Source organism: Amblyomma maculatum, chromosome 8, assembly GCF_055883805.1.
Source record: "Amblyomma maculatum isolate TAMU_Amacu chromosome 8, ASM5588380v1, whole genome shotgun sequence".
Taxonomy (NCBI): Eukaryota; Metazoa; Arthropoda; class Arachnida; order Ixodida; family Ixodidae; genus Amblyomma; species Amblyomma maculatum.
In genome coordinates, this window is record NC_139351.1 from 52,186,505 (window position 1) to 52,203,950 (window position 17,446).

The 17,446-nt window shown below is 42.7% G+C and overlaps 1 long non-coding RNA gene across 2 annotated transcripts; it reads left to right on the top strand.

Moving 5' to 3' along the window:
• Positions 1–2,788: 2,788 nt before the first annotated feature.
• On the top strand, positions 2,789–11,767 carry LOC146181158 (uncharacterized). Of its 2 annotated transcripts, none has more exons than XR_014700170.1 (3): positions 2,789–2,995; positions 7,341–7,402; positions 9,981–11,767. It is a non-coding gene; the product is annotated as an uncharacterized LOC146181158 (long non-coding RNA). The 2 variants fall into 2 exon arrangements; XR_014700169.1 differs by lacking the exon at positions 2,789–2,995 and adding an exon at positions 4,334–4,448.
• The last annotated feature ends 5,679 nt before the right edge of the window (positions 11,768–17,446 follow it).

Below are 17,446 nucleotides of genomic sequence, written 5' to 3' on the forward strand. Positions count from 1 at the left end.
TGCGCCGATTACAGTAGCGGGAAATGCGACCCCCGGCACCACACCGGTAGCACAACGGAAGAGGTCGCTGAAAAAGTGGCGTGTCAGCTGGTCCCTGCATGGTAGGCCGCGACGAATGTCCGGATGGTGGTTCCGGGACGATGTAGTTGTCCGGCGGTCGGCGGGATGTACGACTGGAGTAAGAGCGAGGATCTCTACGCTGATGGCAAGAGAATTGTTGGAAATTCTCTTCAGGCCTTGGTCGCGGAGTGTATAGGTCTTCGCGGCAGACAAAGTCGGTGACATTCGCGGACATCGGCGGGCACGCACCCCCACAAGTTGGACGAGCATATACGTCCCCTCCGAAGCCATTGGGCCGGACAAGCTGCTCACGTCGTGACATCTCATCTCGAACAATTTCACGGATGGCGCACAGGAGGCTTTGAGATGGCGACTCTTCAATGCTAGCCACTGTAGTCACATTTGCGAGCCGTCCAAATTTCGGTGTAATGAGGCGAGTCTTTAGGGCCTCGATTGTTCGGCAGTGCCGGATAACGTCAGAGACCGAACTCAAGTTTTCCTTGGCAATTAGGAAGTGGTAGACATCTTCCGCAATGCCCTTGAGCAGATGGCCTACCTTATCATCTTCAGTCATCGTGCTGTCGACGGTCTTGCACAACTTGAGTATGGCCTCTATGTAGGTGGTGCAAGTTTCTCCGGCTGCCTGGGCCCTCTGAGCAAGTGTCTGCTCTGCCTGTTTCTTCTTTGCAGCTAGGTCACCGAAACATTCCTTGATGGCTTCGACAAAGCTTTCCCAAGTTGTCAGGGAGTCCTCTTGGTTCTCATACCACATCAAGGCGGTTTGTGTCAAAAAAAGACTACATTGGCTAGTTTAGCCACTGATTCCCAGCGGTTATAGCGGCTCACACGTTCATAATGAGTGAACCAGTCATCAACATTGCTTGGCCGGCAAAGGAACGAGGCTCGCGAAATGGTAGCGTCGCATTCGTAGTGGTCGGCGGCGCATCGCGAGACGGGGGTAGAGGGTCCCGTGTTGATGTTCGGGGCTGCTCGGTAGTCTGCTGCATTCTTGTTGAAAAGGGTGGGAGACCAGCGAGGCGACGGCTCCTACGAAGCTCCAGCGATTGAAGATGCGTCTTGAGGGTAGTCGTACCCAGCACCTGACCACCAATTTGTTACGAAGGGGGTAAGACGTCGGAGCGCTGAACTACAAGACGATAGGGTAGGGAGCTCAGCTGGTCAACGGCAGCGCGTCCGGCACGAGAGTCCTTTTTCAACGTCTTTCTCCTTCACTTGTCTTCTAAACGTATCTTGTTCCGTACTGTTACATTTTCCCCCTTTGCAGACGAAGCCCCCCGCGCGAGGTAGTTATTCGTTTCCACGAGAGTGACACGGCTTCATCCGGGCGACATGGGCAACTTCAGTTCTGAAGTTGCCCAAGTTTATTTTATGTCTAAAATCTCGTCCATAACACGGACGCAGAGTTCTAATATAGCAACAATACTTTAACGCTGATTTTAAGGACCACGTCATACGAATCACCGATGCTCATTTAGCACTATCCGATATATTTAGTAGGCGTCGATAAAGTTGAAATAGCAGGTTTACAAGCTGCACTGTCAAGAATTCAATTGCTATAACATTCTTCCAAATGGGTTTTTCACAGTTTCCCGACGTAACTAGGATATTGCTCAATGACAGAAACGACCAAACCTTCTGATGCGAACCAATTTTTCGGCACCAGTATATATGGTTCAAACCTTCCACAATGAGGAAATGCTATATATTTTTCTTTCACGGTAATAGCAGAAACTGCAACGCCATGAATAATTAATTCCGTGTTTATTCGCTCATGCGGTGGAATAATGAGATGTGCGACAGTAAATACGACAGGCCAGCGCCTTACTATAGCACACAATACTGCGTTCATGTCTTTCATCTTTGACATAGATTCTTCTCCTACAAAAGTAATGTATTCCTAAACGCAATTCGAGCCGCTCATACAACCCATACTAACATTTACCTTTCTGACGACCCTTGTGTTCTGCACATATGCAGCAAATATTCTCATCCGATCAATTAAAATAATCTCGTAAATATTAGATTGCGTGATGCATTCTCCTTTTAACTTCAGCCACAATTACCCGCACATGGCCTGCTGACAGTTTTTGTAAACGTTTCCTGAAATCTATTTCGAGTCATTTTTAGTTCTTGGTGTTCATCAAAGACTAAAATGTATTTTGCTCTTATTCAAAATTGGTGTGAATCATGACCAGCAAGAGCAGTGATCTTTTTTACCTTACAACATCAATAATGTGATATTGTAAAAAGATTTCCTTCAGCATTTTTCAGAGCTTAAGTACAAGCATCAATTAAGGCGGCAGAAGACAATATAGCACTAGGTAGCAGACATTTCGTTCACATAAGGACTGTGTATGGGAATGCCAAACAGCCTGCTTTCGCATGGAAATGTGAAACAATTTCAGCTACTTCAATAACACTCGGCTCCGATGATAAGTTGTCTGGCGCTTAGCAGCAATTATTGTGCCATATGTTTCTTTCTAACTTTCGAATATTCTTTTGGGATATGCCTTGAAATTTAAAATATCAGCTATTTTCTGTCATATGCTGACATTAAATTCCTGATATGACTTAGAGTCCCAAAATATTACCGAATGTGAGCCTTATTACGTAGCAAAGTCATGAAGCTGGAAATAAATATTAATGTCATCACTTACGACATCAGACTTTTATGGACAATAGACAGTTCATGCATGGAAACAGAATAAATGTAGATCGAACGTGGTGTCATTTTCAATACCAACCACAATTTTGCACTTGCATGCGGCTGACGTTCTATCTGTAGCAGGATTTGCAGTGTCCTATAAAGTTAGAAAATTACTGCTTTTGATAGTGCCTCTGAAAATCAAGTTTAGGCAATGAAAATTCTTCAGGTAAACTTGATTCAACTGGCAACTGCTGTCATCGTTTTCGTGTAAGTATAGATCTGGAGATGCACGTACCCTTACTCGCACTGTTTTTTGTCTTCGAAAGTTTTAGATGGGTACCTTATCTTACACGAAATGATATTTAGTGCACGATATTCTGAAGCTTTTATTTTCATGAAGACATTTGTATGCGAGAATGCGTATAGATTATGACTAATATAAGGGTTGGGACAATATTGGAACAAAGCGAAAACCTGCGATTCAAAGCATGCATGTGTTGAATGCGCATACAGTGGGGTCTTTTAGTTGTATTTTAAGGTAAATAATTGCACGCATTTTTATTATAAAAGCAGTCCTATGCTACCACTCTGCGTCAGAGTCCAGCTGACTGAGATATAAAATCGTGATTAAACATGCTATGCGAGCATACTTGTGAGGCCTAGGAGTAGGGTGTATCACTCGGGATCCGAAGGTCCCAATGACTCCTATCCCGATTTCGAAATAGTTATTTATGATGGCAGCTTATGCTGACTCTCGAAGTCGCAAAAAGCGCCAACTAATCAGTGTCTTGCCATGTCACCGGGTGCCACCATGCCCCAGAGGCATGCAAACGATTTTTTCTCACATCACGAACACCGATTTCGTAGGGTGAAGAACTGTTTTATGGAAGCGACGGCAATGAAGTGCTTAGAATGTGGCATCGAATGCTACAGCAGTTAGGTCTTTTTGTATGGATATTTTTCTGCACAAAATACACAGAAAAAGGCAAGGCGACACTTAGGACAAACGCTGAATTTCAGTTGATGTATTGGCGGTAGAATCAAAAACATTGAGAAAAACGGGATTGTGAGGCGGTGGCGTCGTGTGTCATGAACTACAATGACGTTTTAAGACGAATAGAATGTGACTGAAATTAGATCCTGGTTTGATTAAGGAGGATTAGGTCGAGCAAGTTGAATTAAGGTTTTATTAATTTATATGAATAATGAGTTAGTGATTTTAAGGGACGATTAGGGCCTAATAAGTTTAATTAGGAGCGAAAATGTTATATTAGGACGAATAATTTGTATTATGGTGGTTTAACCTGGCGTGTGGCAGTTAACTTGAGATTAATGTTGTATAATTTGGATTATCTTGAATATGGTGGATTGCATTTGATTAAAGGTGATCACGTTGAGTTAGGCTGAATTAGTTTGGATTAACTGTGATCATTTTGAATTATATAAATTAGATTGTATCAAAGGTTATTACTTTCGGTTATGCTAGGTTAAGATAGATTAATGAAGGATTGATTTCCAAAAACCAAAATAAAAAAAAAGAAAAAAAAAGGTCAAAGTGTTCGAGTAGTTCTATACTGATTTATACAGTAGCCGATGTAGTCAGGCTAATAATGAGGCTGGCAGTAGTGAAGAGCAGTCACACGTTCCGTCAGTGACAAAAGACGAGTTTAAGAAAGCGTTAGAAACTATGAAAAGAGGGAAAACAGCTGCGGAGGTTCAGGTAACTTTTCAGATGTAGAAGGACGGGCGGGTGCTCATGCTAGAAAAATTAGCCACCATGTATACGCAGTGTCTGGCGTCATCGACAGTGCCTGAATCATGCAAGCACGCAAGCATTATCTTAATTCATAAGAAAGGGGACGCTCAGGACATGAAAAATTACAGACCAATCAGCTTAATGTCTTTTACGTACAAAGTATTTATGAGGGTAATCCCAAAAGTAATGCTTCCAAAGGGCTTAGGCCACAGCGAAACAATTTGCGTGGCTTCTCGCCAACTGCTGTGTTCCTTGTTTCCCATCTTCCAAACAATCCATCACTCAGCATCAAGGGGACTGTCAGTCTTGGCATAGAAGCCATTTCAAATGGAGCTCTCGTTTCTCGCTACCGCAAGGCGAGAAGCTGGTGCAGATATTCAATTTTCGAGCACAAAAGGCGTTCAACCAATCAACATTCATTGCCAGTTGACAGAACTCTATGGAAAGTCGTGCATGGATGGTAAAGACGTCCGCGAGTGGTGTAGAGAGTTCGCAGTTGGTCGCAATTAAATTCATGACGAAGAAAGAAGAAGGATACCGTCAATTTCACATGAGACAGTCGCGAAAGTCGAAAAAACGGTGCGGCAATATCAGAAGATCACACGCGACGAAATCTGCATATTGGTTCCTAGCGTTTCTAGGAGCACTATACTCATAAGAATTTGACAGCAAAGCTCAAATTTAGGAAGACGTGCGCAAGATCGGTTCCGCGAAAGCTTTAAGACGACTATCAAGGGCAACGCGTTGACTCCTCCCGCGAATTTCTTCGGTGTTATGGAGGTGAAAAGGACAACTTTTCGGATTCCGTTGTTACGGGTCACGAAAGCTGGGCATTTCACTTCATACCTGAGGCTAAGAATGGCTGCATTCCTCCTCATCCAAGCCGCGAACATTCAAGCGATGACAGTCTTCCGACGAAGTCATGGCAACTGTGTTTTGGGAAGCATGGGGGTGTGCTGGTAGACATGGGCACACAAAAACTGCCCCAGCTTCAGTAAAAATGCATAGACCGCAACGGCGATTATGTGGAAAGGTAAAATAATTGGTCTGTCTTTTAATTGATTTGTAAATTGTTTAATATAAACATTTCTTTCAATTTATAAAAGAACTGGAGACCTTAATTTTGAAATGACCTTAATCGGTAGTAGAAACAGGACATCCTTAGACTGCAATCGAGCAAAAGATTAAGCAAAGTTCCGGAAAGGGTGGCCTAATATCGATCATATCCATACCATCAACCAGGTGATAGAAAAATGCTTGGAATATAACCAGTTTATATATTTTTGCTTTCACTGATTACGAAAAAAGCACTTGACTCAGTATAAACCACGGCGGTCATGCAGGCACTGCGAAATCCGGGCGTAGAAGAGCCGTATGTCAAAGTACTGGAACATATATATATAGTAACCGCACTGCAACCATAAGGGAAAAAAAATTCCTCTAAAGAAAGGTGTTACGCAAGGAAACATGATCTGCCCAGTACTATTCACAACTTGCTTAGGGGAAAGACTTCAGAGGCTTGAAATGGGAGCAGTTAGGGATAAGGGTAGATAGAGAATACCTCAGTAATCTGCAATTTGCTGATGACATTGCATTGCAAAATAACTCTGAAGATGAACTGCCTACACCTGGACAGGAAAAGTATAAAAGTAGGCTTGAAAATCAATATGCGGAAGACTAAGGAAATGTTTAACAGCCTCGGGAAGGAACAGAAGTATACGTTAGGTAGCGAGGCACTGGAAGTAATAGGCGGATTTGTCTACTTAGGACTAGTCGTAACCACCGATCCGAACAATGAAAGGAAAATAACAAGGAGAATAAGACTGGGATGGAGAGCATCTGGCGAGCACTCGCAGATTATGACTAGCAGCTTACCGGTATCGCTCAAGATGAAAATGCACATGTTGCATCTTCCCTGTACTCACCTATGAGGCTGAAACGTGGAGGCTAACGAAGAGGTTTCTACTTAAGTTGAACACAAAGCAGAGGGCTAAGGAATGAATAATGGTGTGGGTAACATTAAGAGACAGGAAGCTTACAGATTTGGCGAGAGAAATAACTCAAGTTGCTGACATTCTATTGGAAATCAAGTAGAATACACGGGCATGGGCCGGACATGTAGTGCGAAGAGAGGATAATCGATGGTCGCTTAGGGTAACGAACTGAATTCCAAGGCAGTCAAAACGTAGCAGGTGGCGGCAGAAAGTTAGGTGGGCGGATGAGGTTTAGAATCTTCCTGGGGTCAAGTTGACGCAGCTGAAACAGGACCGGGTCATTTGGAGGAATACGTGAGATGCCTTTGCCCTGTAGTGGGTTTAGGTAGGCTGACAATGATGATAGTGATGAGTCTTTGACAAAAAAAAAAGACACTCTCTCCGTAACACGCAAATGTATATGAAACAAGTTTTCTGCCGCTGTACTTCATTCCTTGTGTAGCAGCGCTCTCTCTAGATCACGATGACGGTGGAAGAAGACCCAGTTGCCACATGCCGTATCGCTAAGGCTTCGAGGGGGCGGGGGGGGGGTGAGAACTAAATGAGGACCTTATTTTAAGCCCACATTGACAGGTCCTTGTCCGATCTCGCAGCGGCGTTGTACGGTACGCTTTGGCAATATATGCAGAATGGCAGTAACTTTACTCAGCAACCCCACATGAGAGCTCTATTTTTAGGCTTTCCCAAATGTCGTGCATTCATGTAACGCCTTTGGTATTCTCTTCCTTGCAGGTTTTCTACTCTAGAACCTATTTCACTCTTGTTATAAATATATTTTATAATGTATTTAGGTATCTGTAAATATTTTTTTACCCATGCCTCGGGATATTTTCATAACTTTACTCTTTTTCGTTCTTTAAAGGTTGACCTCAACACACTTTGCATATGCAGGAGGGCACGGGTCATCCAGCTCATCCAGTGGAAGTAAATATGAAAATTATTTTTGTCTTTTGCAACTGCTTTGTTGTCATTGATAGTCATAGCAACAGCAACCGTAATACTGATGTCACTCCTACAACGAAAATGGTTTGTCTGAACGGCAATTCTTATTTACGAGCCTGAAAGTTTATTGAAGGTAAAAAGGAGCATGGCATAATGATTACTCAGGAAAATACTGTGTAAGACATTCACTTTTTTTTTTTTGTTATGGTGCAGAATCTGAGTATAGAGATTTTACTGCTGTTTCATATGAATGAAATGAAATGTTTTTACGGTTTGTCGAGAATAAAAACACCATGCTGCCAATATGTAAATGGAGGTTTCAGTGTTCTATTGAAGGCAATGCTTCTGAACTTGAGGCTAAATAATGAAAATAAAATAACATAAAATATTTAAAATTAATTTTTCTGGCGCATTTAATTATAAAACAAACTTAAGCATAACAATTATTTGTCCAGTATTATGTTCAGAGCTCATTTTTGTTTACATTATCGAAAGCTTTCTCTATGAATGAACGCATCAAGATTTGCTTATTTCCACAGCAGCGTTAACTTGCATGCTATTATTTCACTCATAACTTTGTCTTTGTTGCGCCTTTGTGAGCCTCTGACACCTAAGCGTTATACCGCAAAAAAGTCGCTGTTTACAGTAGCCTAAACATCAAGAAAAGGAAGTAACCGGATTGGAGACAAGAACCACACTTGGAAGCATAAAAAACCGTCTCAATCACGTTCCCAATCTCATTTTGTCTCCTCCCTAAAGGGTCTTTTATAGTTGTCCTACTTCTTTTTACTGCTTTCTTTGCCTACAATAGCTAGAGATGCTGAAGTTGTCAATTGGCTACTTCTAAAATTATATTTATGCATATATATGTCCGAAAATGTTTTCTCACGATGTTTTCGTAGTGACCTGTCATTTACAAAATGTTTGACAAAAGCATATTATGATGCTGTTGAATGTTAGGTGGAAACATCAAATGGCTATATTGTGTAATGAAAATCGCATCGTATTCGGGATCCCAGAATCTGCTTTAAAATTAAATTTGACTTTACTTCATTCAGATAATCAATTACAAGTGGTGTGCTTTATAATTGCAGCGTACTCAAAGGCTTGTACAAATAATGCCGCTGTTTTAGGCTGCAATGGTGAGAACGAAGTAAGCCATAATCTACCCGGCAGTCATGAGGAAATAGAAAGTAAAATATAGCATTTTTGTACTCCGCAGTGATCACTCTGTTCAAGTCACAGCTTGTGGCTTTGTGAAATATAGAATGAACATGGTATTTTCCGAGCCTCAGTGTACATATGTCCATTTCAAGATAGAACCATTTCTGTCAATCCTGCCTCCTATATTATCTGCCTGGGAAATAAAAATCGTTGCAAGCACTTAGGCCTCTTATGTGCGGTAAGGCGAAAGCATTTCCCGCGACTCTCTGCACTCGTTTCTCACTTTTTAAGTAATTTCCTTCTCTTTTAGCGATTTTCGTCTTTGGTCGTTTTCTCTTTTTTTCATTTTCTAGTTTTTCCTGTTTTGATCATTTGCCTTTTTTCCCTGTTTTTGACAAGGTATTGGGTTTTTTTGTTTGATTTTATGAACTAATTATTCCGAAGCAATAAACTTTTGCACACAGGAACATTTTTTAAGCTATGCCTCATACAATTCTTTTACTGATCTATGAATTCATGTCTGGACAATGAAGGTGTAAATCCTCCGCAGACGCACAAATCCTGTCCAAGCTAATAAGCCGATAAGAGCTTCCGGCTCAAAAAAGTTATTTCTCTCAAGATTTTCATTACAGCAGGCCTCTTAGTCAAGCACGTGTGGCGTGCGAAAAGAAGGTATTTGATGCGTATGGGTAAATTTCTGTAATTCGCACTGCTCCTACTGTCGGAGTTGCGAAGTAACACTTCGGAAGATGAATCTGACGTATTTTGGCTGCACCTTGGTTGCGTGTACAGGTAATGAGGGAAGCGAGCCTGGATGGATCGACGGGCGAACCAGAAGATAAAATTTGTGAAAAACTTGAGCTAACTTTACTTTGGTAAATGAATTTGCGGAATAATATTGAAGCGGAATTTGAAACATTATCCATAAACCAAACAAGGGCTACTAGGAATGTAGGGTATATGAAGGTTGAAACAATTTATACCACCTGAAGGTTTTACCCGAGCTCTGGCTTCTCAAAGCACCGAGATAATTCACTGCCATCACGGCTCTATAATAAATATTGGGGCAAACGATTTGGTTCTTAGTATCACTATGCTCTAACCCCTGTGTTACGATTTAAAGAGACGCAATAGCAAAAAATAGCACTACCCCGCCTAATTTTAATATATTTTGGCGCTCCATATTTCAGCAAAACATGATTTGTTTTATCATTTGTGATAATGCATACCTAATATGTATAAATCATAGGCGGTCCCAAAATAAATCCTCATTTAAGTGTTTCAGTCATATATAAATAATCTTGTCTGCAATTCAGCATCAGCATTGCATACGTTGGTCTTATATATGCCTATAAAATAATGACTGAATTAAACACTAATTTTTCGGATTATGCAGGTTCCTCCCCTGGACCTTCTTCACAGATGAACACGGGATCCAGAAAGAGACCAAAAAGCCAGACACCACCTAGTTCTCCATCCAAGACTTATTCTCCTCCTGGCTCTTCATCTGGCGTCTATCAGTTTCACTTCAAAATTGAACAACAGCCGCATCAGGGTTCACCCCTTCTTACTGATCCACTTGAATCTTATCCTGCCTGGATTCATGTCCCACCTGCTCAGGGTGCTGGGCATGCAAGTTCGCCGAAGAGGCGTCGTATTTCAGGGTATCAGAGTACTATGCATGAAAGATATCAGCGAGGTGATAGCTCGCAACACAAATCGTGGCCTGAAGCTAAAATACCTGGTCCTCTTTCACCTGGAATGTCGCTGCCAGATCTTCAGAGAACTCAGTCTGAAATACCCCGAGCAGGTTCTCTTACCCGTCCTAATTCGTGGCCTGCAGCTCAATTACGTCGAGCTCCTTCACCTGGGATGTCGCTGCCAGACCTTAGCAGGCGTCGCTCATCTTCCTTTTCTTCGTGGCATTCGAATTTGCCTTCAGATTACGATGAGGACGATGTCTTTTTACCTCAACGTTCACGGTCTCCCACCAAAAAGTAAAGTTTCCCTGACACGTTGAATCAGACATTCGGGCATAGTATCCCTACAACTTCTGCTATTATGCCTCCTAGCAGCAGCCTCCCGAGCTTCATCGATTGGAACAGCCACGTCCACCACAACAAAATCAACATCATTCGCAGCTTCATGTCGCCCTAGGGAGATCAAGCGATTGTACGTGTAGAAACTCCTGAGACAAAAGTGTATCCGAAGTTATGAACGTATAAGGCGCGATATTTATTTATGTTGAAACATTTTAAAAGCAATGAATATTTTGAAATGATGAAATACGTTGCCTGAAATTATTTCTCTAAAATAATTATAAATATTGCAGTTATTCACCATCGCAGTGAAAAAAAAAAATTAGAGCATTGTTTTATTCGTTTCATGTTAGCTAATATAATATACATCGGTACTCAGCATTGAAAAAAAATTATCTAGATTTGAATGGCAAAGAACCCGTTAATGAACTACATTCATACTGCGTATTCTTGTGATAGCACTGTGGCAAGCTAAAGGTAGAGACGTTTGCAATGTTGCCTTCAAAAGATGTCACCGCTATCCTCCCAACAGCACGAAGATAGGACTTCGTGCAACAACTTTGCAGGGATTACGTCCTTGAGTTTTACTGACCCCTAAATTTGTTGCGAACATGCTGCCTCCCTAATAAGTATTGTTATGCGATGAAAGCAAGAAAAACCCTGGACCCTTAGTGCAGATTTGTTTCACATGTTATTTCTTCATCAGAACGTGACAAAAAAAGAACTGAGTATATTGTAAACTGTCGAAATAAAACAAATATAACGTTTTTATGGACGTTTTTATGGACGTTTTTATGTGTTTATTTGTAAATGTTTGCATACTAAAGGAATTCACATAACGCCTGCTCGTCGTCATGTATGTAAACAAATCGTTCGATCACTTCTGGATGTAAATATTGAGCGTCCCAAGGTCTTTCGATACCCGGAGTATACAACGTTTTTCTGGATATGTGTCTAATAAGTATTTTGAAGAAAATGCACGGAAACAGACTCTATATATTTTCTAAAATCCATCGCCATTGCTCTGTTATTGCCGCTTTTGCAGCGCGAAGTTTCATAAACCATAGCCAAAACATAGTTTGTATTGAATAAATAAACGTTCAATTGTTACTACCAATGTTTCTTGTCCCAAGCTCTTTGGCCTCACTATTTGTGGTTTCCTTTCTTCAGAATGTCCCGTCATCAGGCCAGTAAATATGCACCCCTTTCTCACACTGGCGTCGCTCAGCAATGCCTTCCTTGCAGCAAAACGATTCTGACCTGCGTTAAAAGTTTTGGTAATGTTGCTCATTTGATAAAAATTTGAACACCTTCAGAGAATATTTCATACACAGGAATTATCGCTAAAAGTTTGCAGCCTGTCGGCGTTGTCCTCTTCAGTAACTCGCAGAGTCACAAACAGATTGGATATCTGCTGTAGCTGGCCTCGCTTCCCCGTCATACTTAAGGCGGAAATGACTAAATCGGGTTCCTCACAGAATGGCAGACTTAAAATCCAATTTCCAGTAATATGGGATGAAGACATGTCATCTGTTCACCGCCGCCATTGGCTTAGTGAATATACTTTGTATGTGCGTCCATGTGGAAATTAGGAGTGTGTCCTCGACTCTATTGATGAAGTGTAGTTTAAGACTGACTGTCTGAGCCCCAAACTTATTTGGTTTGGTAAAATTAATTTCTCACAATAGGGGTCCTCAGGGGCACTCGGTTAGGTGCCAGGTGTAGAGGGCAGCTCCCAGTCTGCACAGAGAAACCGAAGCTCTCCGCCGCCACGTGGGACTCTTCGACAGCCCGAAGCTGATCGTGTAGTGAAGCACTTTTTAGCACTTTGTCCCAATATTTCTTGTTCTTGGCATAAGCGTCGCTCGATGCACCACCACCAACGTTTACCACCACACAGCCACGGTAGAAGAAAGAGAGGTGCTCCGACGGCGCCGCGAGGAGCGGCCGCTTAGTGTGATTTTTACGCATGACGCAGCCGCCAGGATCAGCACCAGTACTGGGGGCCTATCTCGTCGTTCGTTTCGCTTGCGTTTCTATCGGCGCGCCTGGGACGGGCGCTTGATTTTGACACATTGGGGTGTTCGCCGGCTTGAAACAATTTTTTTTTTGTTGAAGGTAGGCACCTAGATATTTCTGCCAATTTTCTGGGTTACAATTCGACTCGGGGCCGCATGAATGATTTCTTAACTGATATGCAGCTTTGCGGTTTACGCCAAACACGATGAATAGAATATTTCCTGAAAGCACCCCTGTGAGCGGCGTGTAAAAAGCATTCAAAGGAGTACAAGATGACCACGTGAACCTTCACAGCTGCCAACATGTGCAAAGTTTCAGGCGCTGTCGCACCGGAAAAAAAAACAAAGAAAACAGTTGCGTTCCCGCACTCCAATGTTTGAATTTCTTCTCGCCGTTCTTTTTTTCCGGTTGATAACAAAGAGCGCTAATGTCCTGACTTATTGCGTTACAGACAATTGTAGTAGGCTTTTGCTGCAAACCTGAATGTAAACATGACGCAAGAAATTGAAGCAGCGGAACCCGTAGGCGCGCCTTTGCTCGCAATTTTTTTTATTACGATGCACAAGTCGGTGCCGTGCATTACAGCTCAATTTGAAGGTACGATGCTATAGGGCGATTCCATGTAAGATCAAACTAAGCAAGGTCGGCCTACTTTATAAATTGATTTTAAAGTTTGATATATTGTTGACCGATGACTGGAAAGAAGATATCTGCAACTGGTTTTGTTGACAATGTTTTTATTTCGGGGCACAGGACATTAATAATAACGAAGAAGTGGAGTGACGAGGTTTTGTTCTCTGCTGTTTTTGATAACTTTCGTTATTGATTACAGAAAAGTTATGCAGCTGAAAATGGTCTCACTAAAAATATGCCAGTTTTTGTTTGTATTCAATTAATTTTTTTTGTGAACTGTAGGTGTTTTTTATTTGCATGAAAAATAAAGGAAAGGTTGGTGCCGCATAGCGGTTCCGGCTAATGGTTCCCACCAAATTTATAAGAGACACCTGACCTGTTTTTATATTATTTCTTAAAGTATAATAATTGGTTCACAGGAAAGGAAAGGCGCAGTATCTGTCATAAATGTTCTGTGGACACCTGACCTGCGCCTTAAGGCGCAGGTCAGGTAGAAGTGAAAGCGGAAAGAGAGAAAGGGGTGCCGTAGTGGAGGGCTAAGGAAGAAGTGAAAGCGGAAAGAGAGAAAGGGGTGCCGTAGTGGAGGGCTAAGGAGTATTTTCGACCACCCGGGGATCTTTTACGTGCACTGACATTGCACAGCACATGGAGGCCTCTTTTTCTCGCGTCCATCAATACGCAGCCGCCAGTGGTCGGGATCGAACCCTGGTACTCGGGCACAGTAATCGGCCATCTTAATCACTGCACTACCGCGGCGGGGCGAAATCGGCCCAGAAAAGGAAATTTTGTCTAGTTTGCAGTCATTTGTCTCAAAAAAAGTTTACGGTGGAGAGGCAATACTTTCACACTATGTTCTCAGCATATTTATCTATCAAGCTGCGAAAGCTAATATTTATATAACGTTTCAATACAGACGTACGATTGCACTAATTTCAAGAAAACAGCGAACAATTAAAATTTCTGAAGACAACTAATTTTTTTTATATCTCTTAAGCTTTGTCCACCTATTATCCTTTACTTCAGCTTTCAAATTCATTCAAAACATATTGCATAATTTCGTTCTGCTAGTATTACGGCCACTCCAATAACGCCCTTGCGCGAGTCTCAGCGCACGGCGCCGGCTTCAAGATTCTACGACATTTGTGAATCGCACACCATTTTCCAACTGTGGCATAATATTATATTCTGTCATTTATGTCTCCACGTTGCAAATTACCTGGTAGACACCGTAGTGAATAATAGGGTGTCAAGAGCTCAGCAACATAATTCACAGCAGAAGTTTGGAGTCCACATGATACGGGCCATAATATTTTTCGGGGAGGTTGAAGCGAAGACCAGGAGTGTATGAAGAGATCCACAGGGAAACTAATGATCTGAACGAAAAAATGGTATGGAGTGAATCGGTATCGCGGCGTTCTTTCTGTAGAAGCTGATCAGCACTCGTGAGGGAACATGCGAGTTTGCGGCATACTTCGCCATACCTACAATTTCGGAGACAGGAGGGCAGTCGGATCTCTCTACATGGTAAGGACGAATGGTGCCAATGAGGCTCGTCCCCGTCTGTAGAGCAGGAAAAAAGTAGAGAACAGTAGTTGATAGTACGGCAGTACAATATTCGCATATGACAAGTGGCCGAACGAGGTGCTAGTTAGAACAGTTCGAACAAAAATAAATAGCCAACCTGTCGTCAAACGCCCGGTTGAATCGCTCTTTGATTTCTGATGAACTATGCAACATTCATCAAGGAGCTCCTTGTCTACGTTGGCTAAAAACACGCCACCGCGTCGCTCAGAAGTTCGCGAAGGGCGCAGTGGCGCAGAACGAGTTTTCGTAGCATGAATAATGCCATCTCTCTGCCTGCAGCTGTCCGAAGAGTCGATATCCTGCAGCGTCGTCAGCAAAGACAATCCAGCGCTGACCTGAACTAGACTATAGCAATGGCCCGTAAAGTAACTTCGCACTCGATCAAATAGACGGGCGGGGCGCTGGAAATAGCCAGAGTCACTTCGGGGGGGGGGGGGGGGGGGGTTGCAGAGCTATCACTGAAGGCATAAGCGGATGTACTTCCGTAAATAGCTCTACATGCCACATCTTTAGTAACTTTGTCGAAGTCGCGCATAGTTTCTTCAACGACCAACATGCACCATTAGCAGCTTGAGCATCCATGTGGTTATAAGCGCTGACTTTAGGGCGCAAGTAACGAATGACCAGTATCCAATTGCGACCGTTTCTTACGTTGTTATGCGGATAAAGACCATCTAGGAGAGCGAAGTGACGGGCTTGACGCCGAAGCGAGAGGGACGGGACCGGTGTCATGTGGGCGCATAGAATATCAACAAGAGAATAACTTGGCTTGCCTTTGCTTTGTTCAGTGATCATGTCGGACTATCGTAAGGATGAAAGCACGGGCTCATTGATAGACACAGTCGCAGTGTCTATAGGCAGCGGAGACCAGGAAAAAGCGTCAGCGTCCCAGTGTTTGCGTCCGGAACGGTAGATGACACAAATTTCATACTATTAAATGTGTAAGGTACAGCAGCAAAGGCAACCCGAAGGATTCTTTAAGTGCGACCGCCAGCATAAAACATAGTGGTCAGTGACAACGCCGAATTGGTGGCCGTACTGAAAGGGTAGAATTTTGTTTTGACCCAAAAAATGAACAAACATTATTTTATTTATTTTAAAACAGCGCTAGAAACACGGACAGATAGAAAGAGAAACACACATTATCACGTCGAACTAACTCGTGAAAGTTGGCACCTTGCTTTATTATTTTTGGGTAACAGAGTAATTCCTTTCGGCCTTCGATAGCGTTCGGCTCGCTTGATGACAACATATTCGTTGTACGCAGACTTTCGTTTGAAGGTTTGAAGGTTTTAAGGTTTATTAAAACGAAATACAAGTCAATTATAAGTGCATAAAAAGGTTTGTACAGTAGGAGGTCGCGAAGTAAGACTGTCTGGGGGACCTCCCATCAGGAATACATGAGTATAAATACACAAGTGTGGCAGAGGATCTAGAAAAAGATATAATCAAATTGAAACCTATTAAAATATCGCCAATGAATAAGTTACACAATAGTAAGCGGGCGTAAGTTTAAACAAACAAAGTACTGCAAGTACTGCACCGATGACGGCCCTGCTACTATTCGTACAAATCTCATTAAGTGCGCTAGGGTCGCAATAGCGAACAATGGGTAGCGGCGTAAGGAGCCGACGCAAGGTTTTGAAAAAGCTGTCACATTGGGTCGACCTTGATGACAAATAGCCTCCGCGTTTGAAGTTGCGTTGAAAGTGAAATTATGGTCGTTAACTTCCGGATGAAGCGTAGAAAATATGAGCAGTGGGCAATGAAACTCCGCAGTTCCTTAATTGTAAATGGCTTCGGAAAGTTGCCGACTGCATGGAGTTTCACTGTGTCCGGGTGTATGCCTTATTTTGGACAAACTTCACCAAGTATGGCAAGTTCCCGAGCTCCGAAATTGCATTAGTTGAAATTTCACATCAATCCTGCGAAGGGGACGTAGGTCAACATTTGGCAAAAGTGAGTTAAATGTTTTGGAATGTTGGCCGACACAACGACACTGTCGTCATGATAACCTATCTTCCAGCGCAGGCCTTTCAAGGCGTTGTCCATCATTCATTCGAATGTTGCAGGACCATTGCGAAGGCCAAACGCATGATATTAAGTTAATATGAACCATCACGTGTGACGAACGCTTTCTTATCACGATAAGATTGGACGATCGGTACTTGACCACATCCTGAACGCAGGTCGAGTGAAGAAACGAATTCTGCGCCTTTTACGCAATCTAGGACGTCATGTATACGGGAAAAAGGGTAGGTTATCGTGTTCAGTGGGCTGTAATCGATACTTCTGTTCAGTCATGTGTCTTGCAAAAAAGCAGAATCACAGAGAACCATGGCTGTTTGAAGTTTGCGCAATCTTGCGCTCTAACATGCCGTTACTGGCTAGGTTACGAAACGCCGCTCTGTTGATGAAAGACAAAAGGGTCGCGGTTGCAGTTCTTGATGGGCGTAGGTATCGAAGCGTCGGTTGACGGCGTCAGCACGGCCAAGTGCAGAATGCTAGGTGTCAAAGGATGTGCCGAATCTGTCTAACAGTTCGAACAACGTGTCAAGGCGCATTGAAGTTAAATCCGGATCGATAG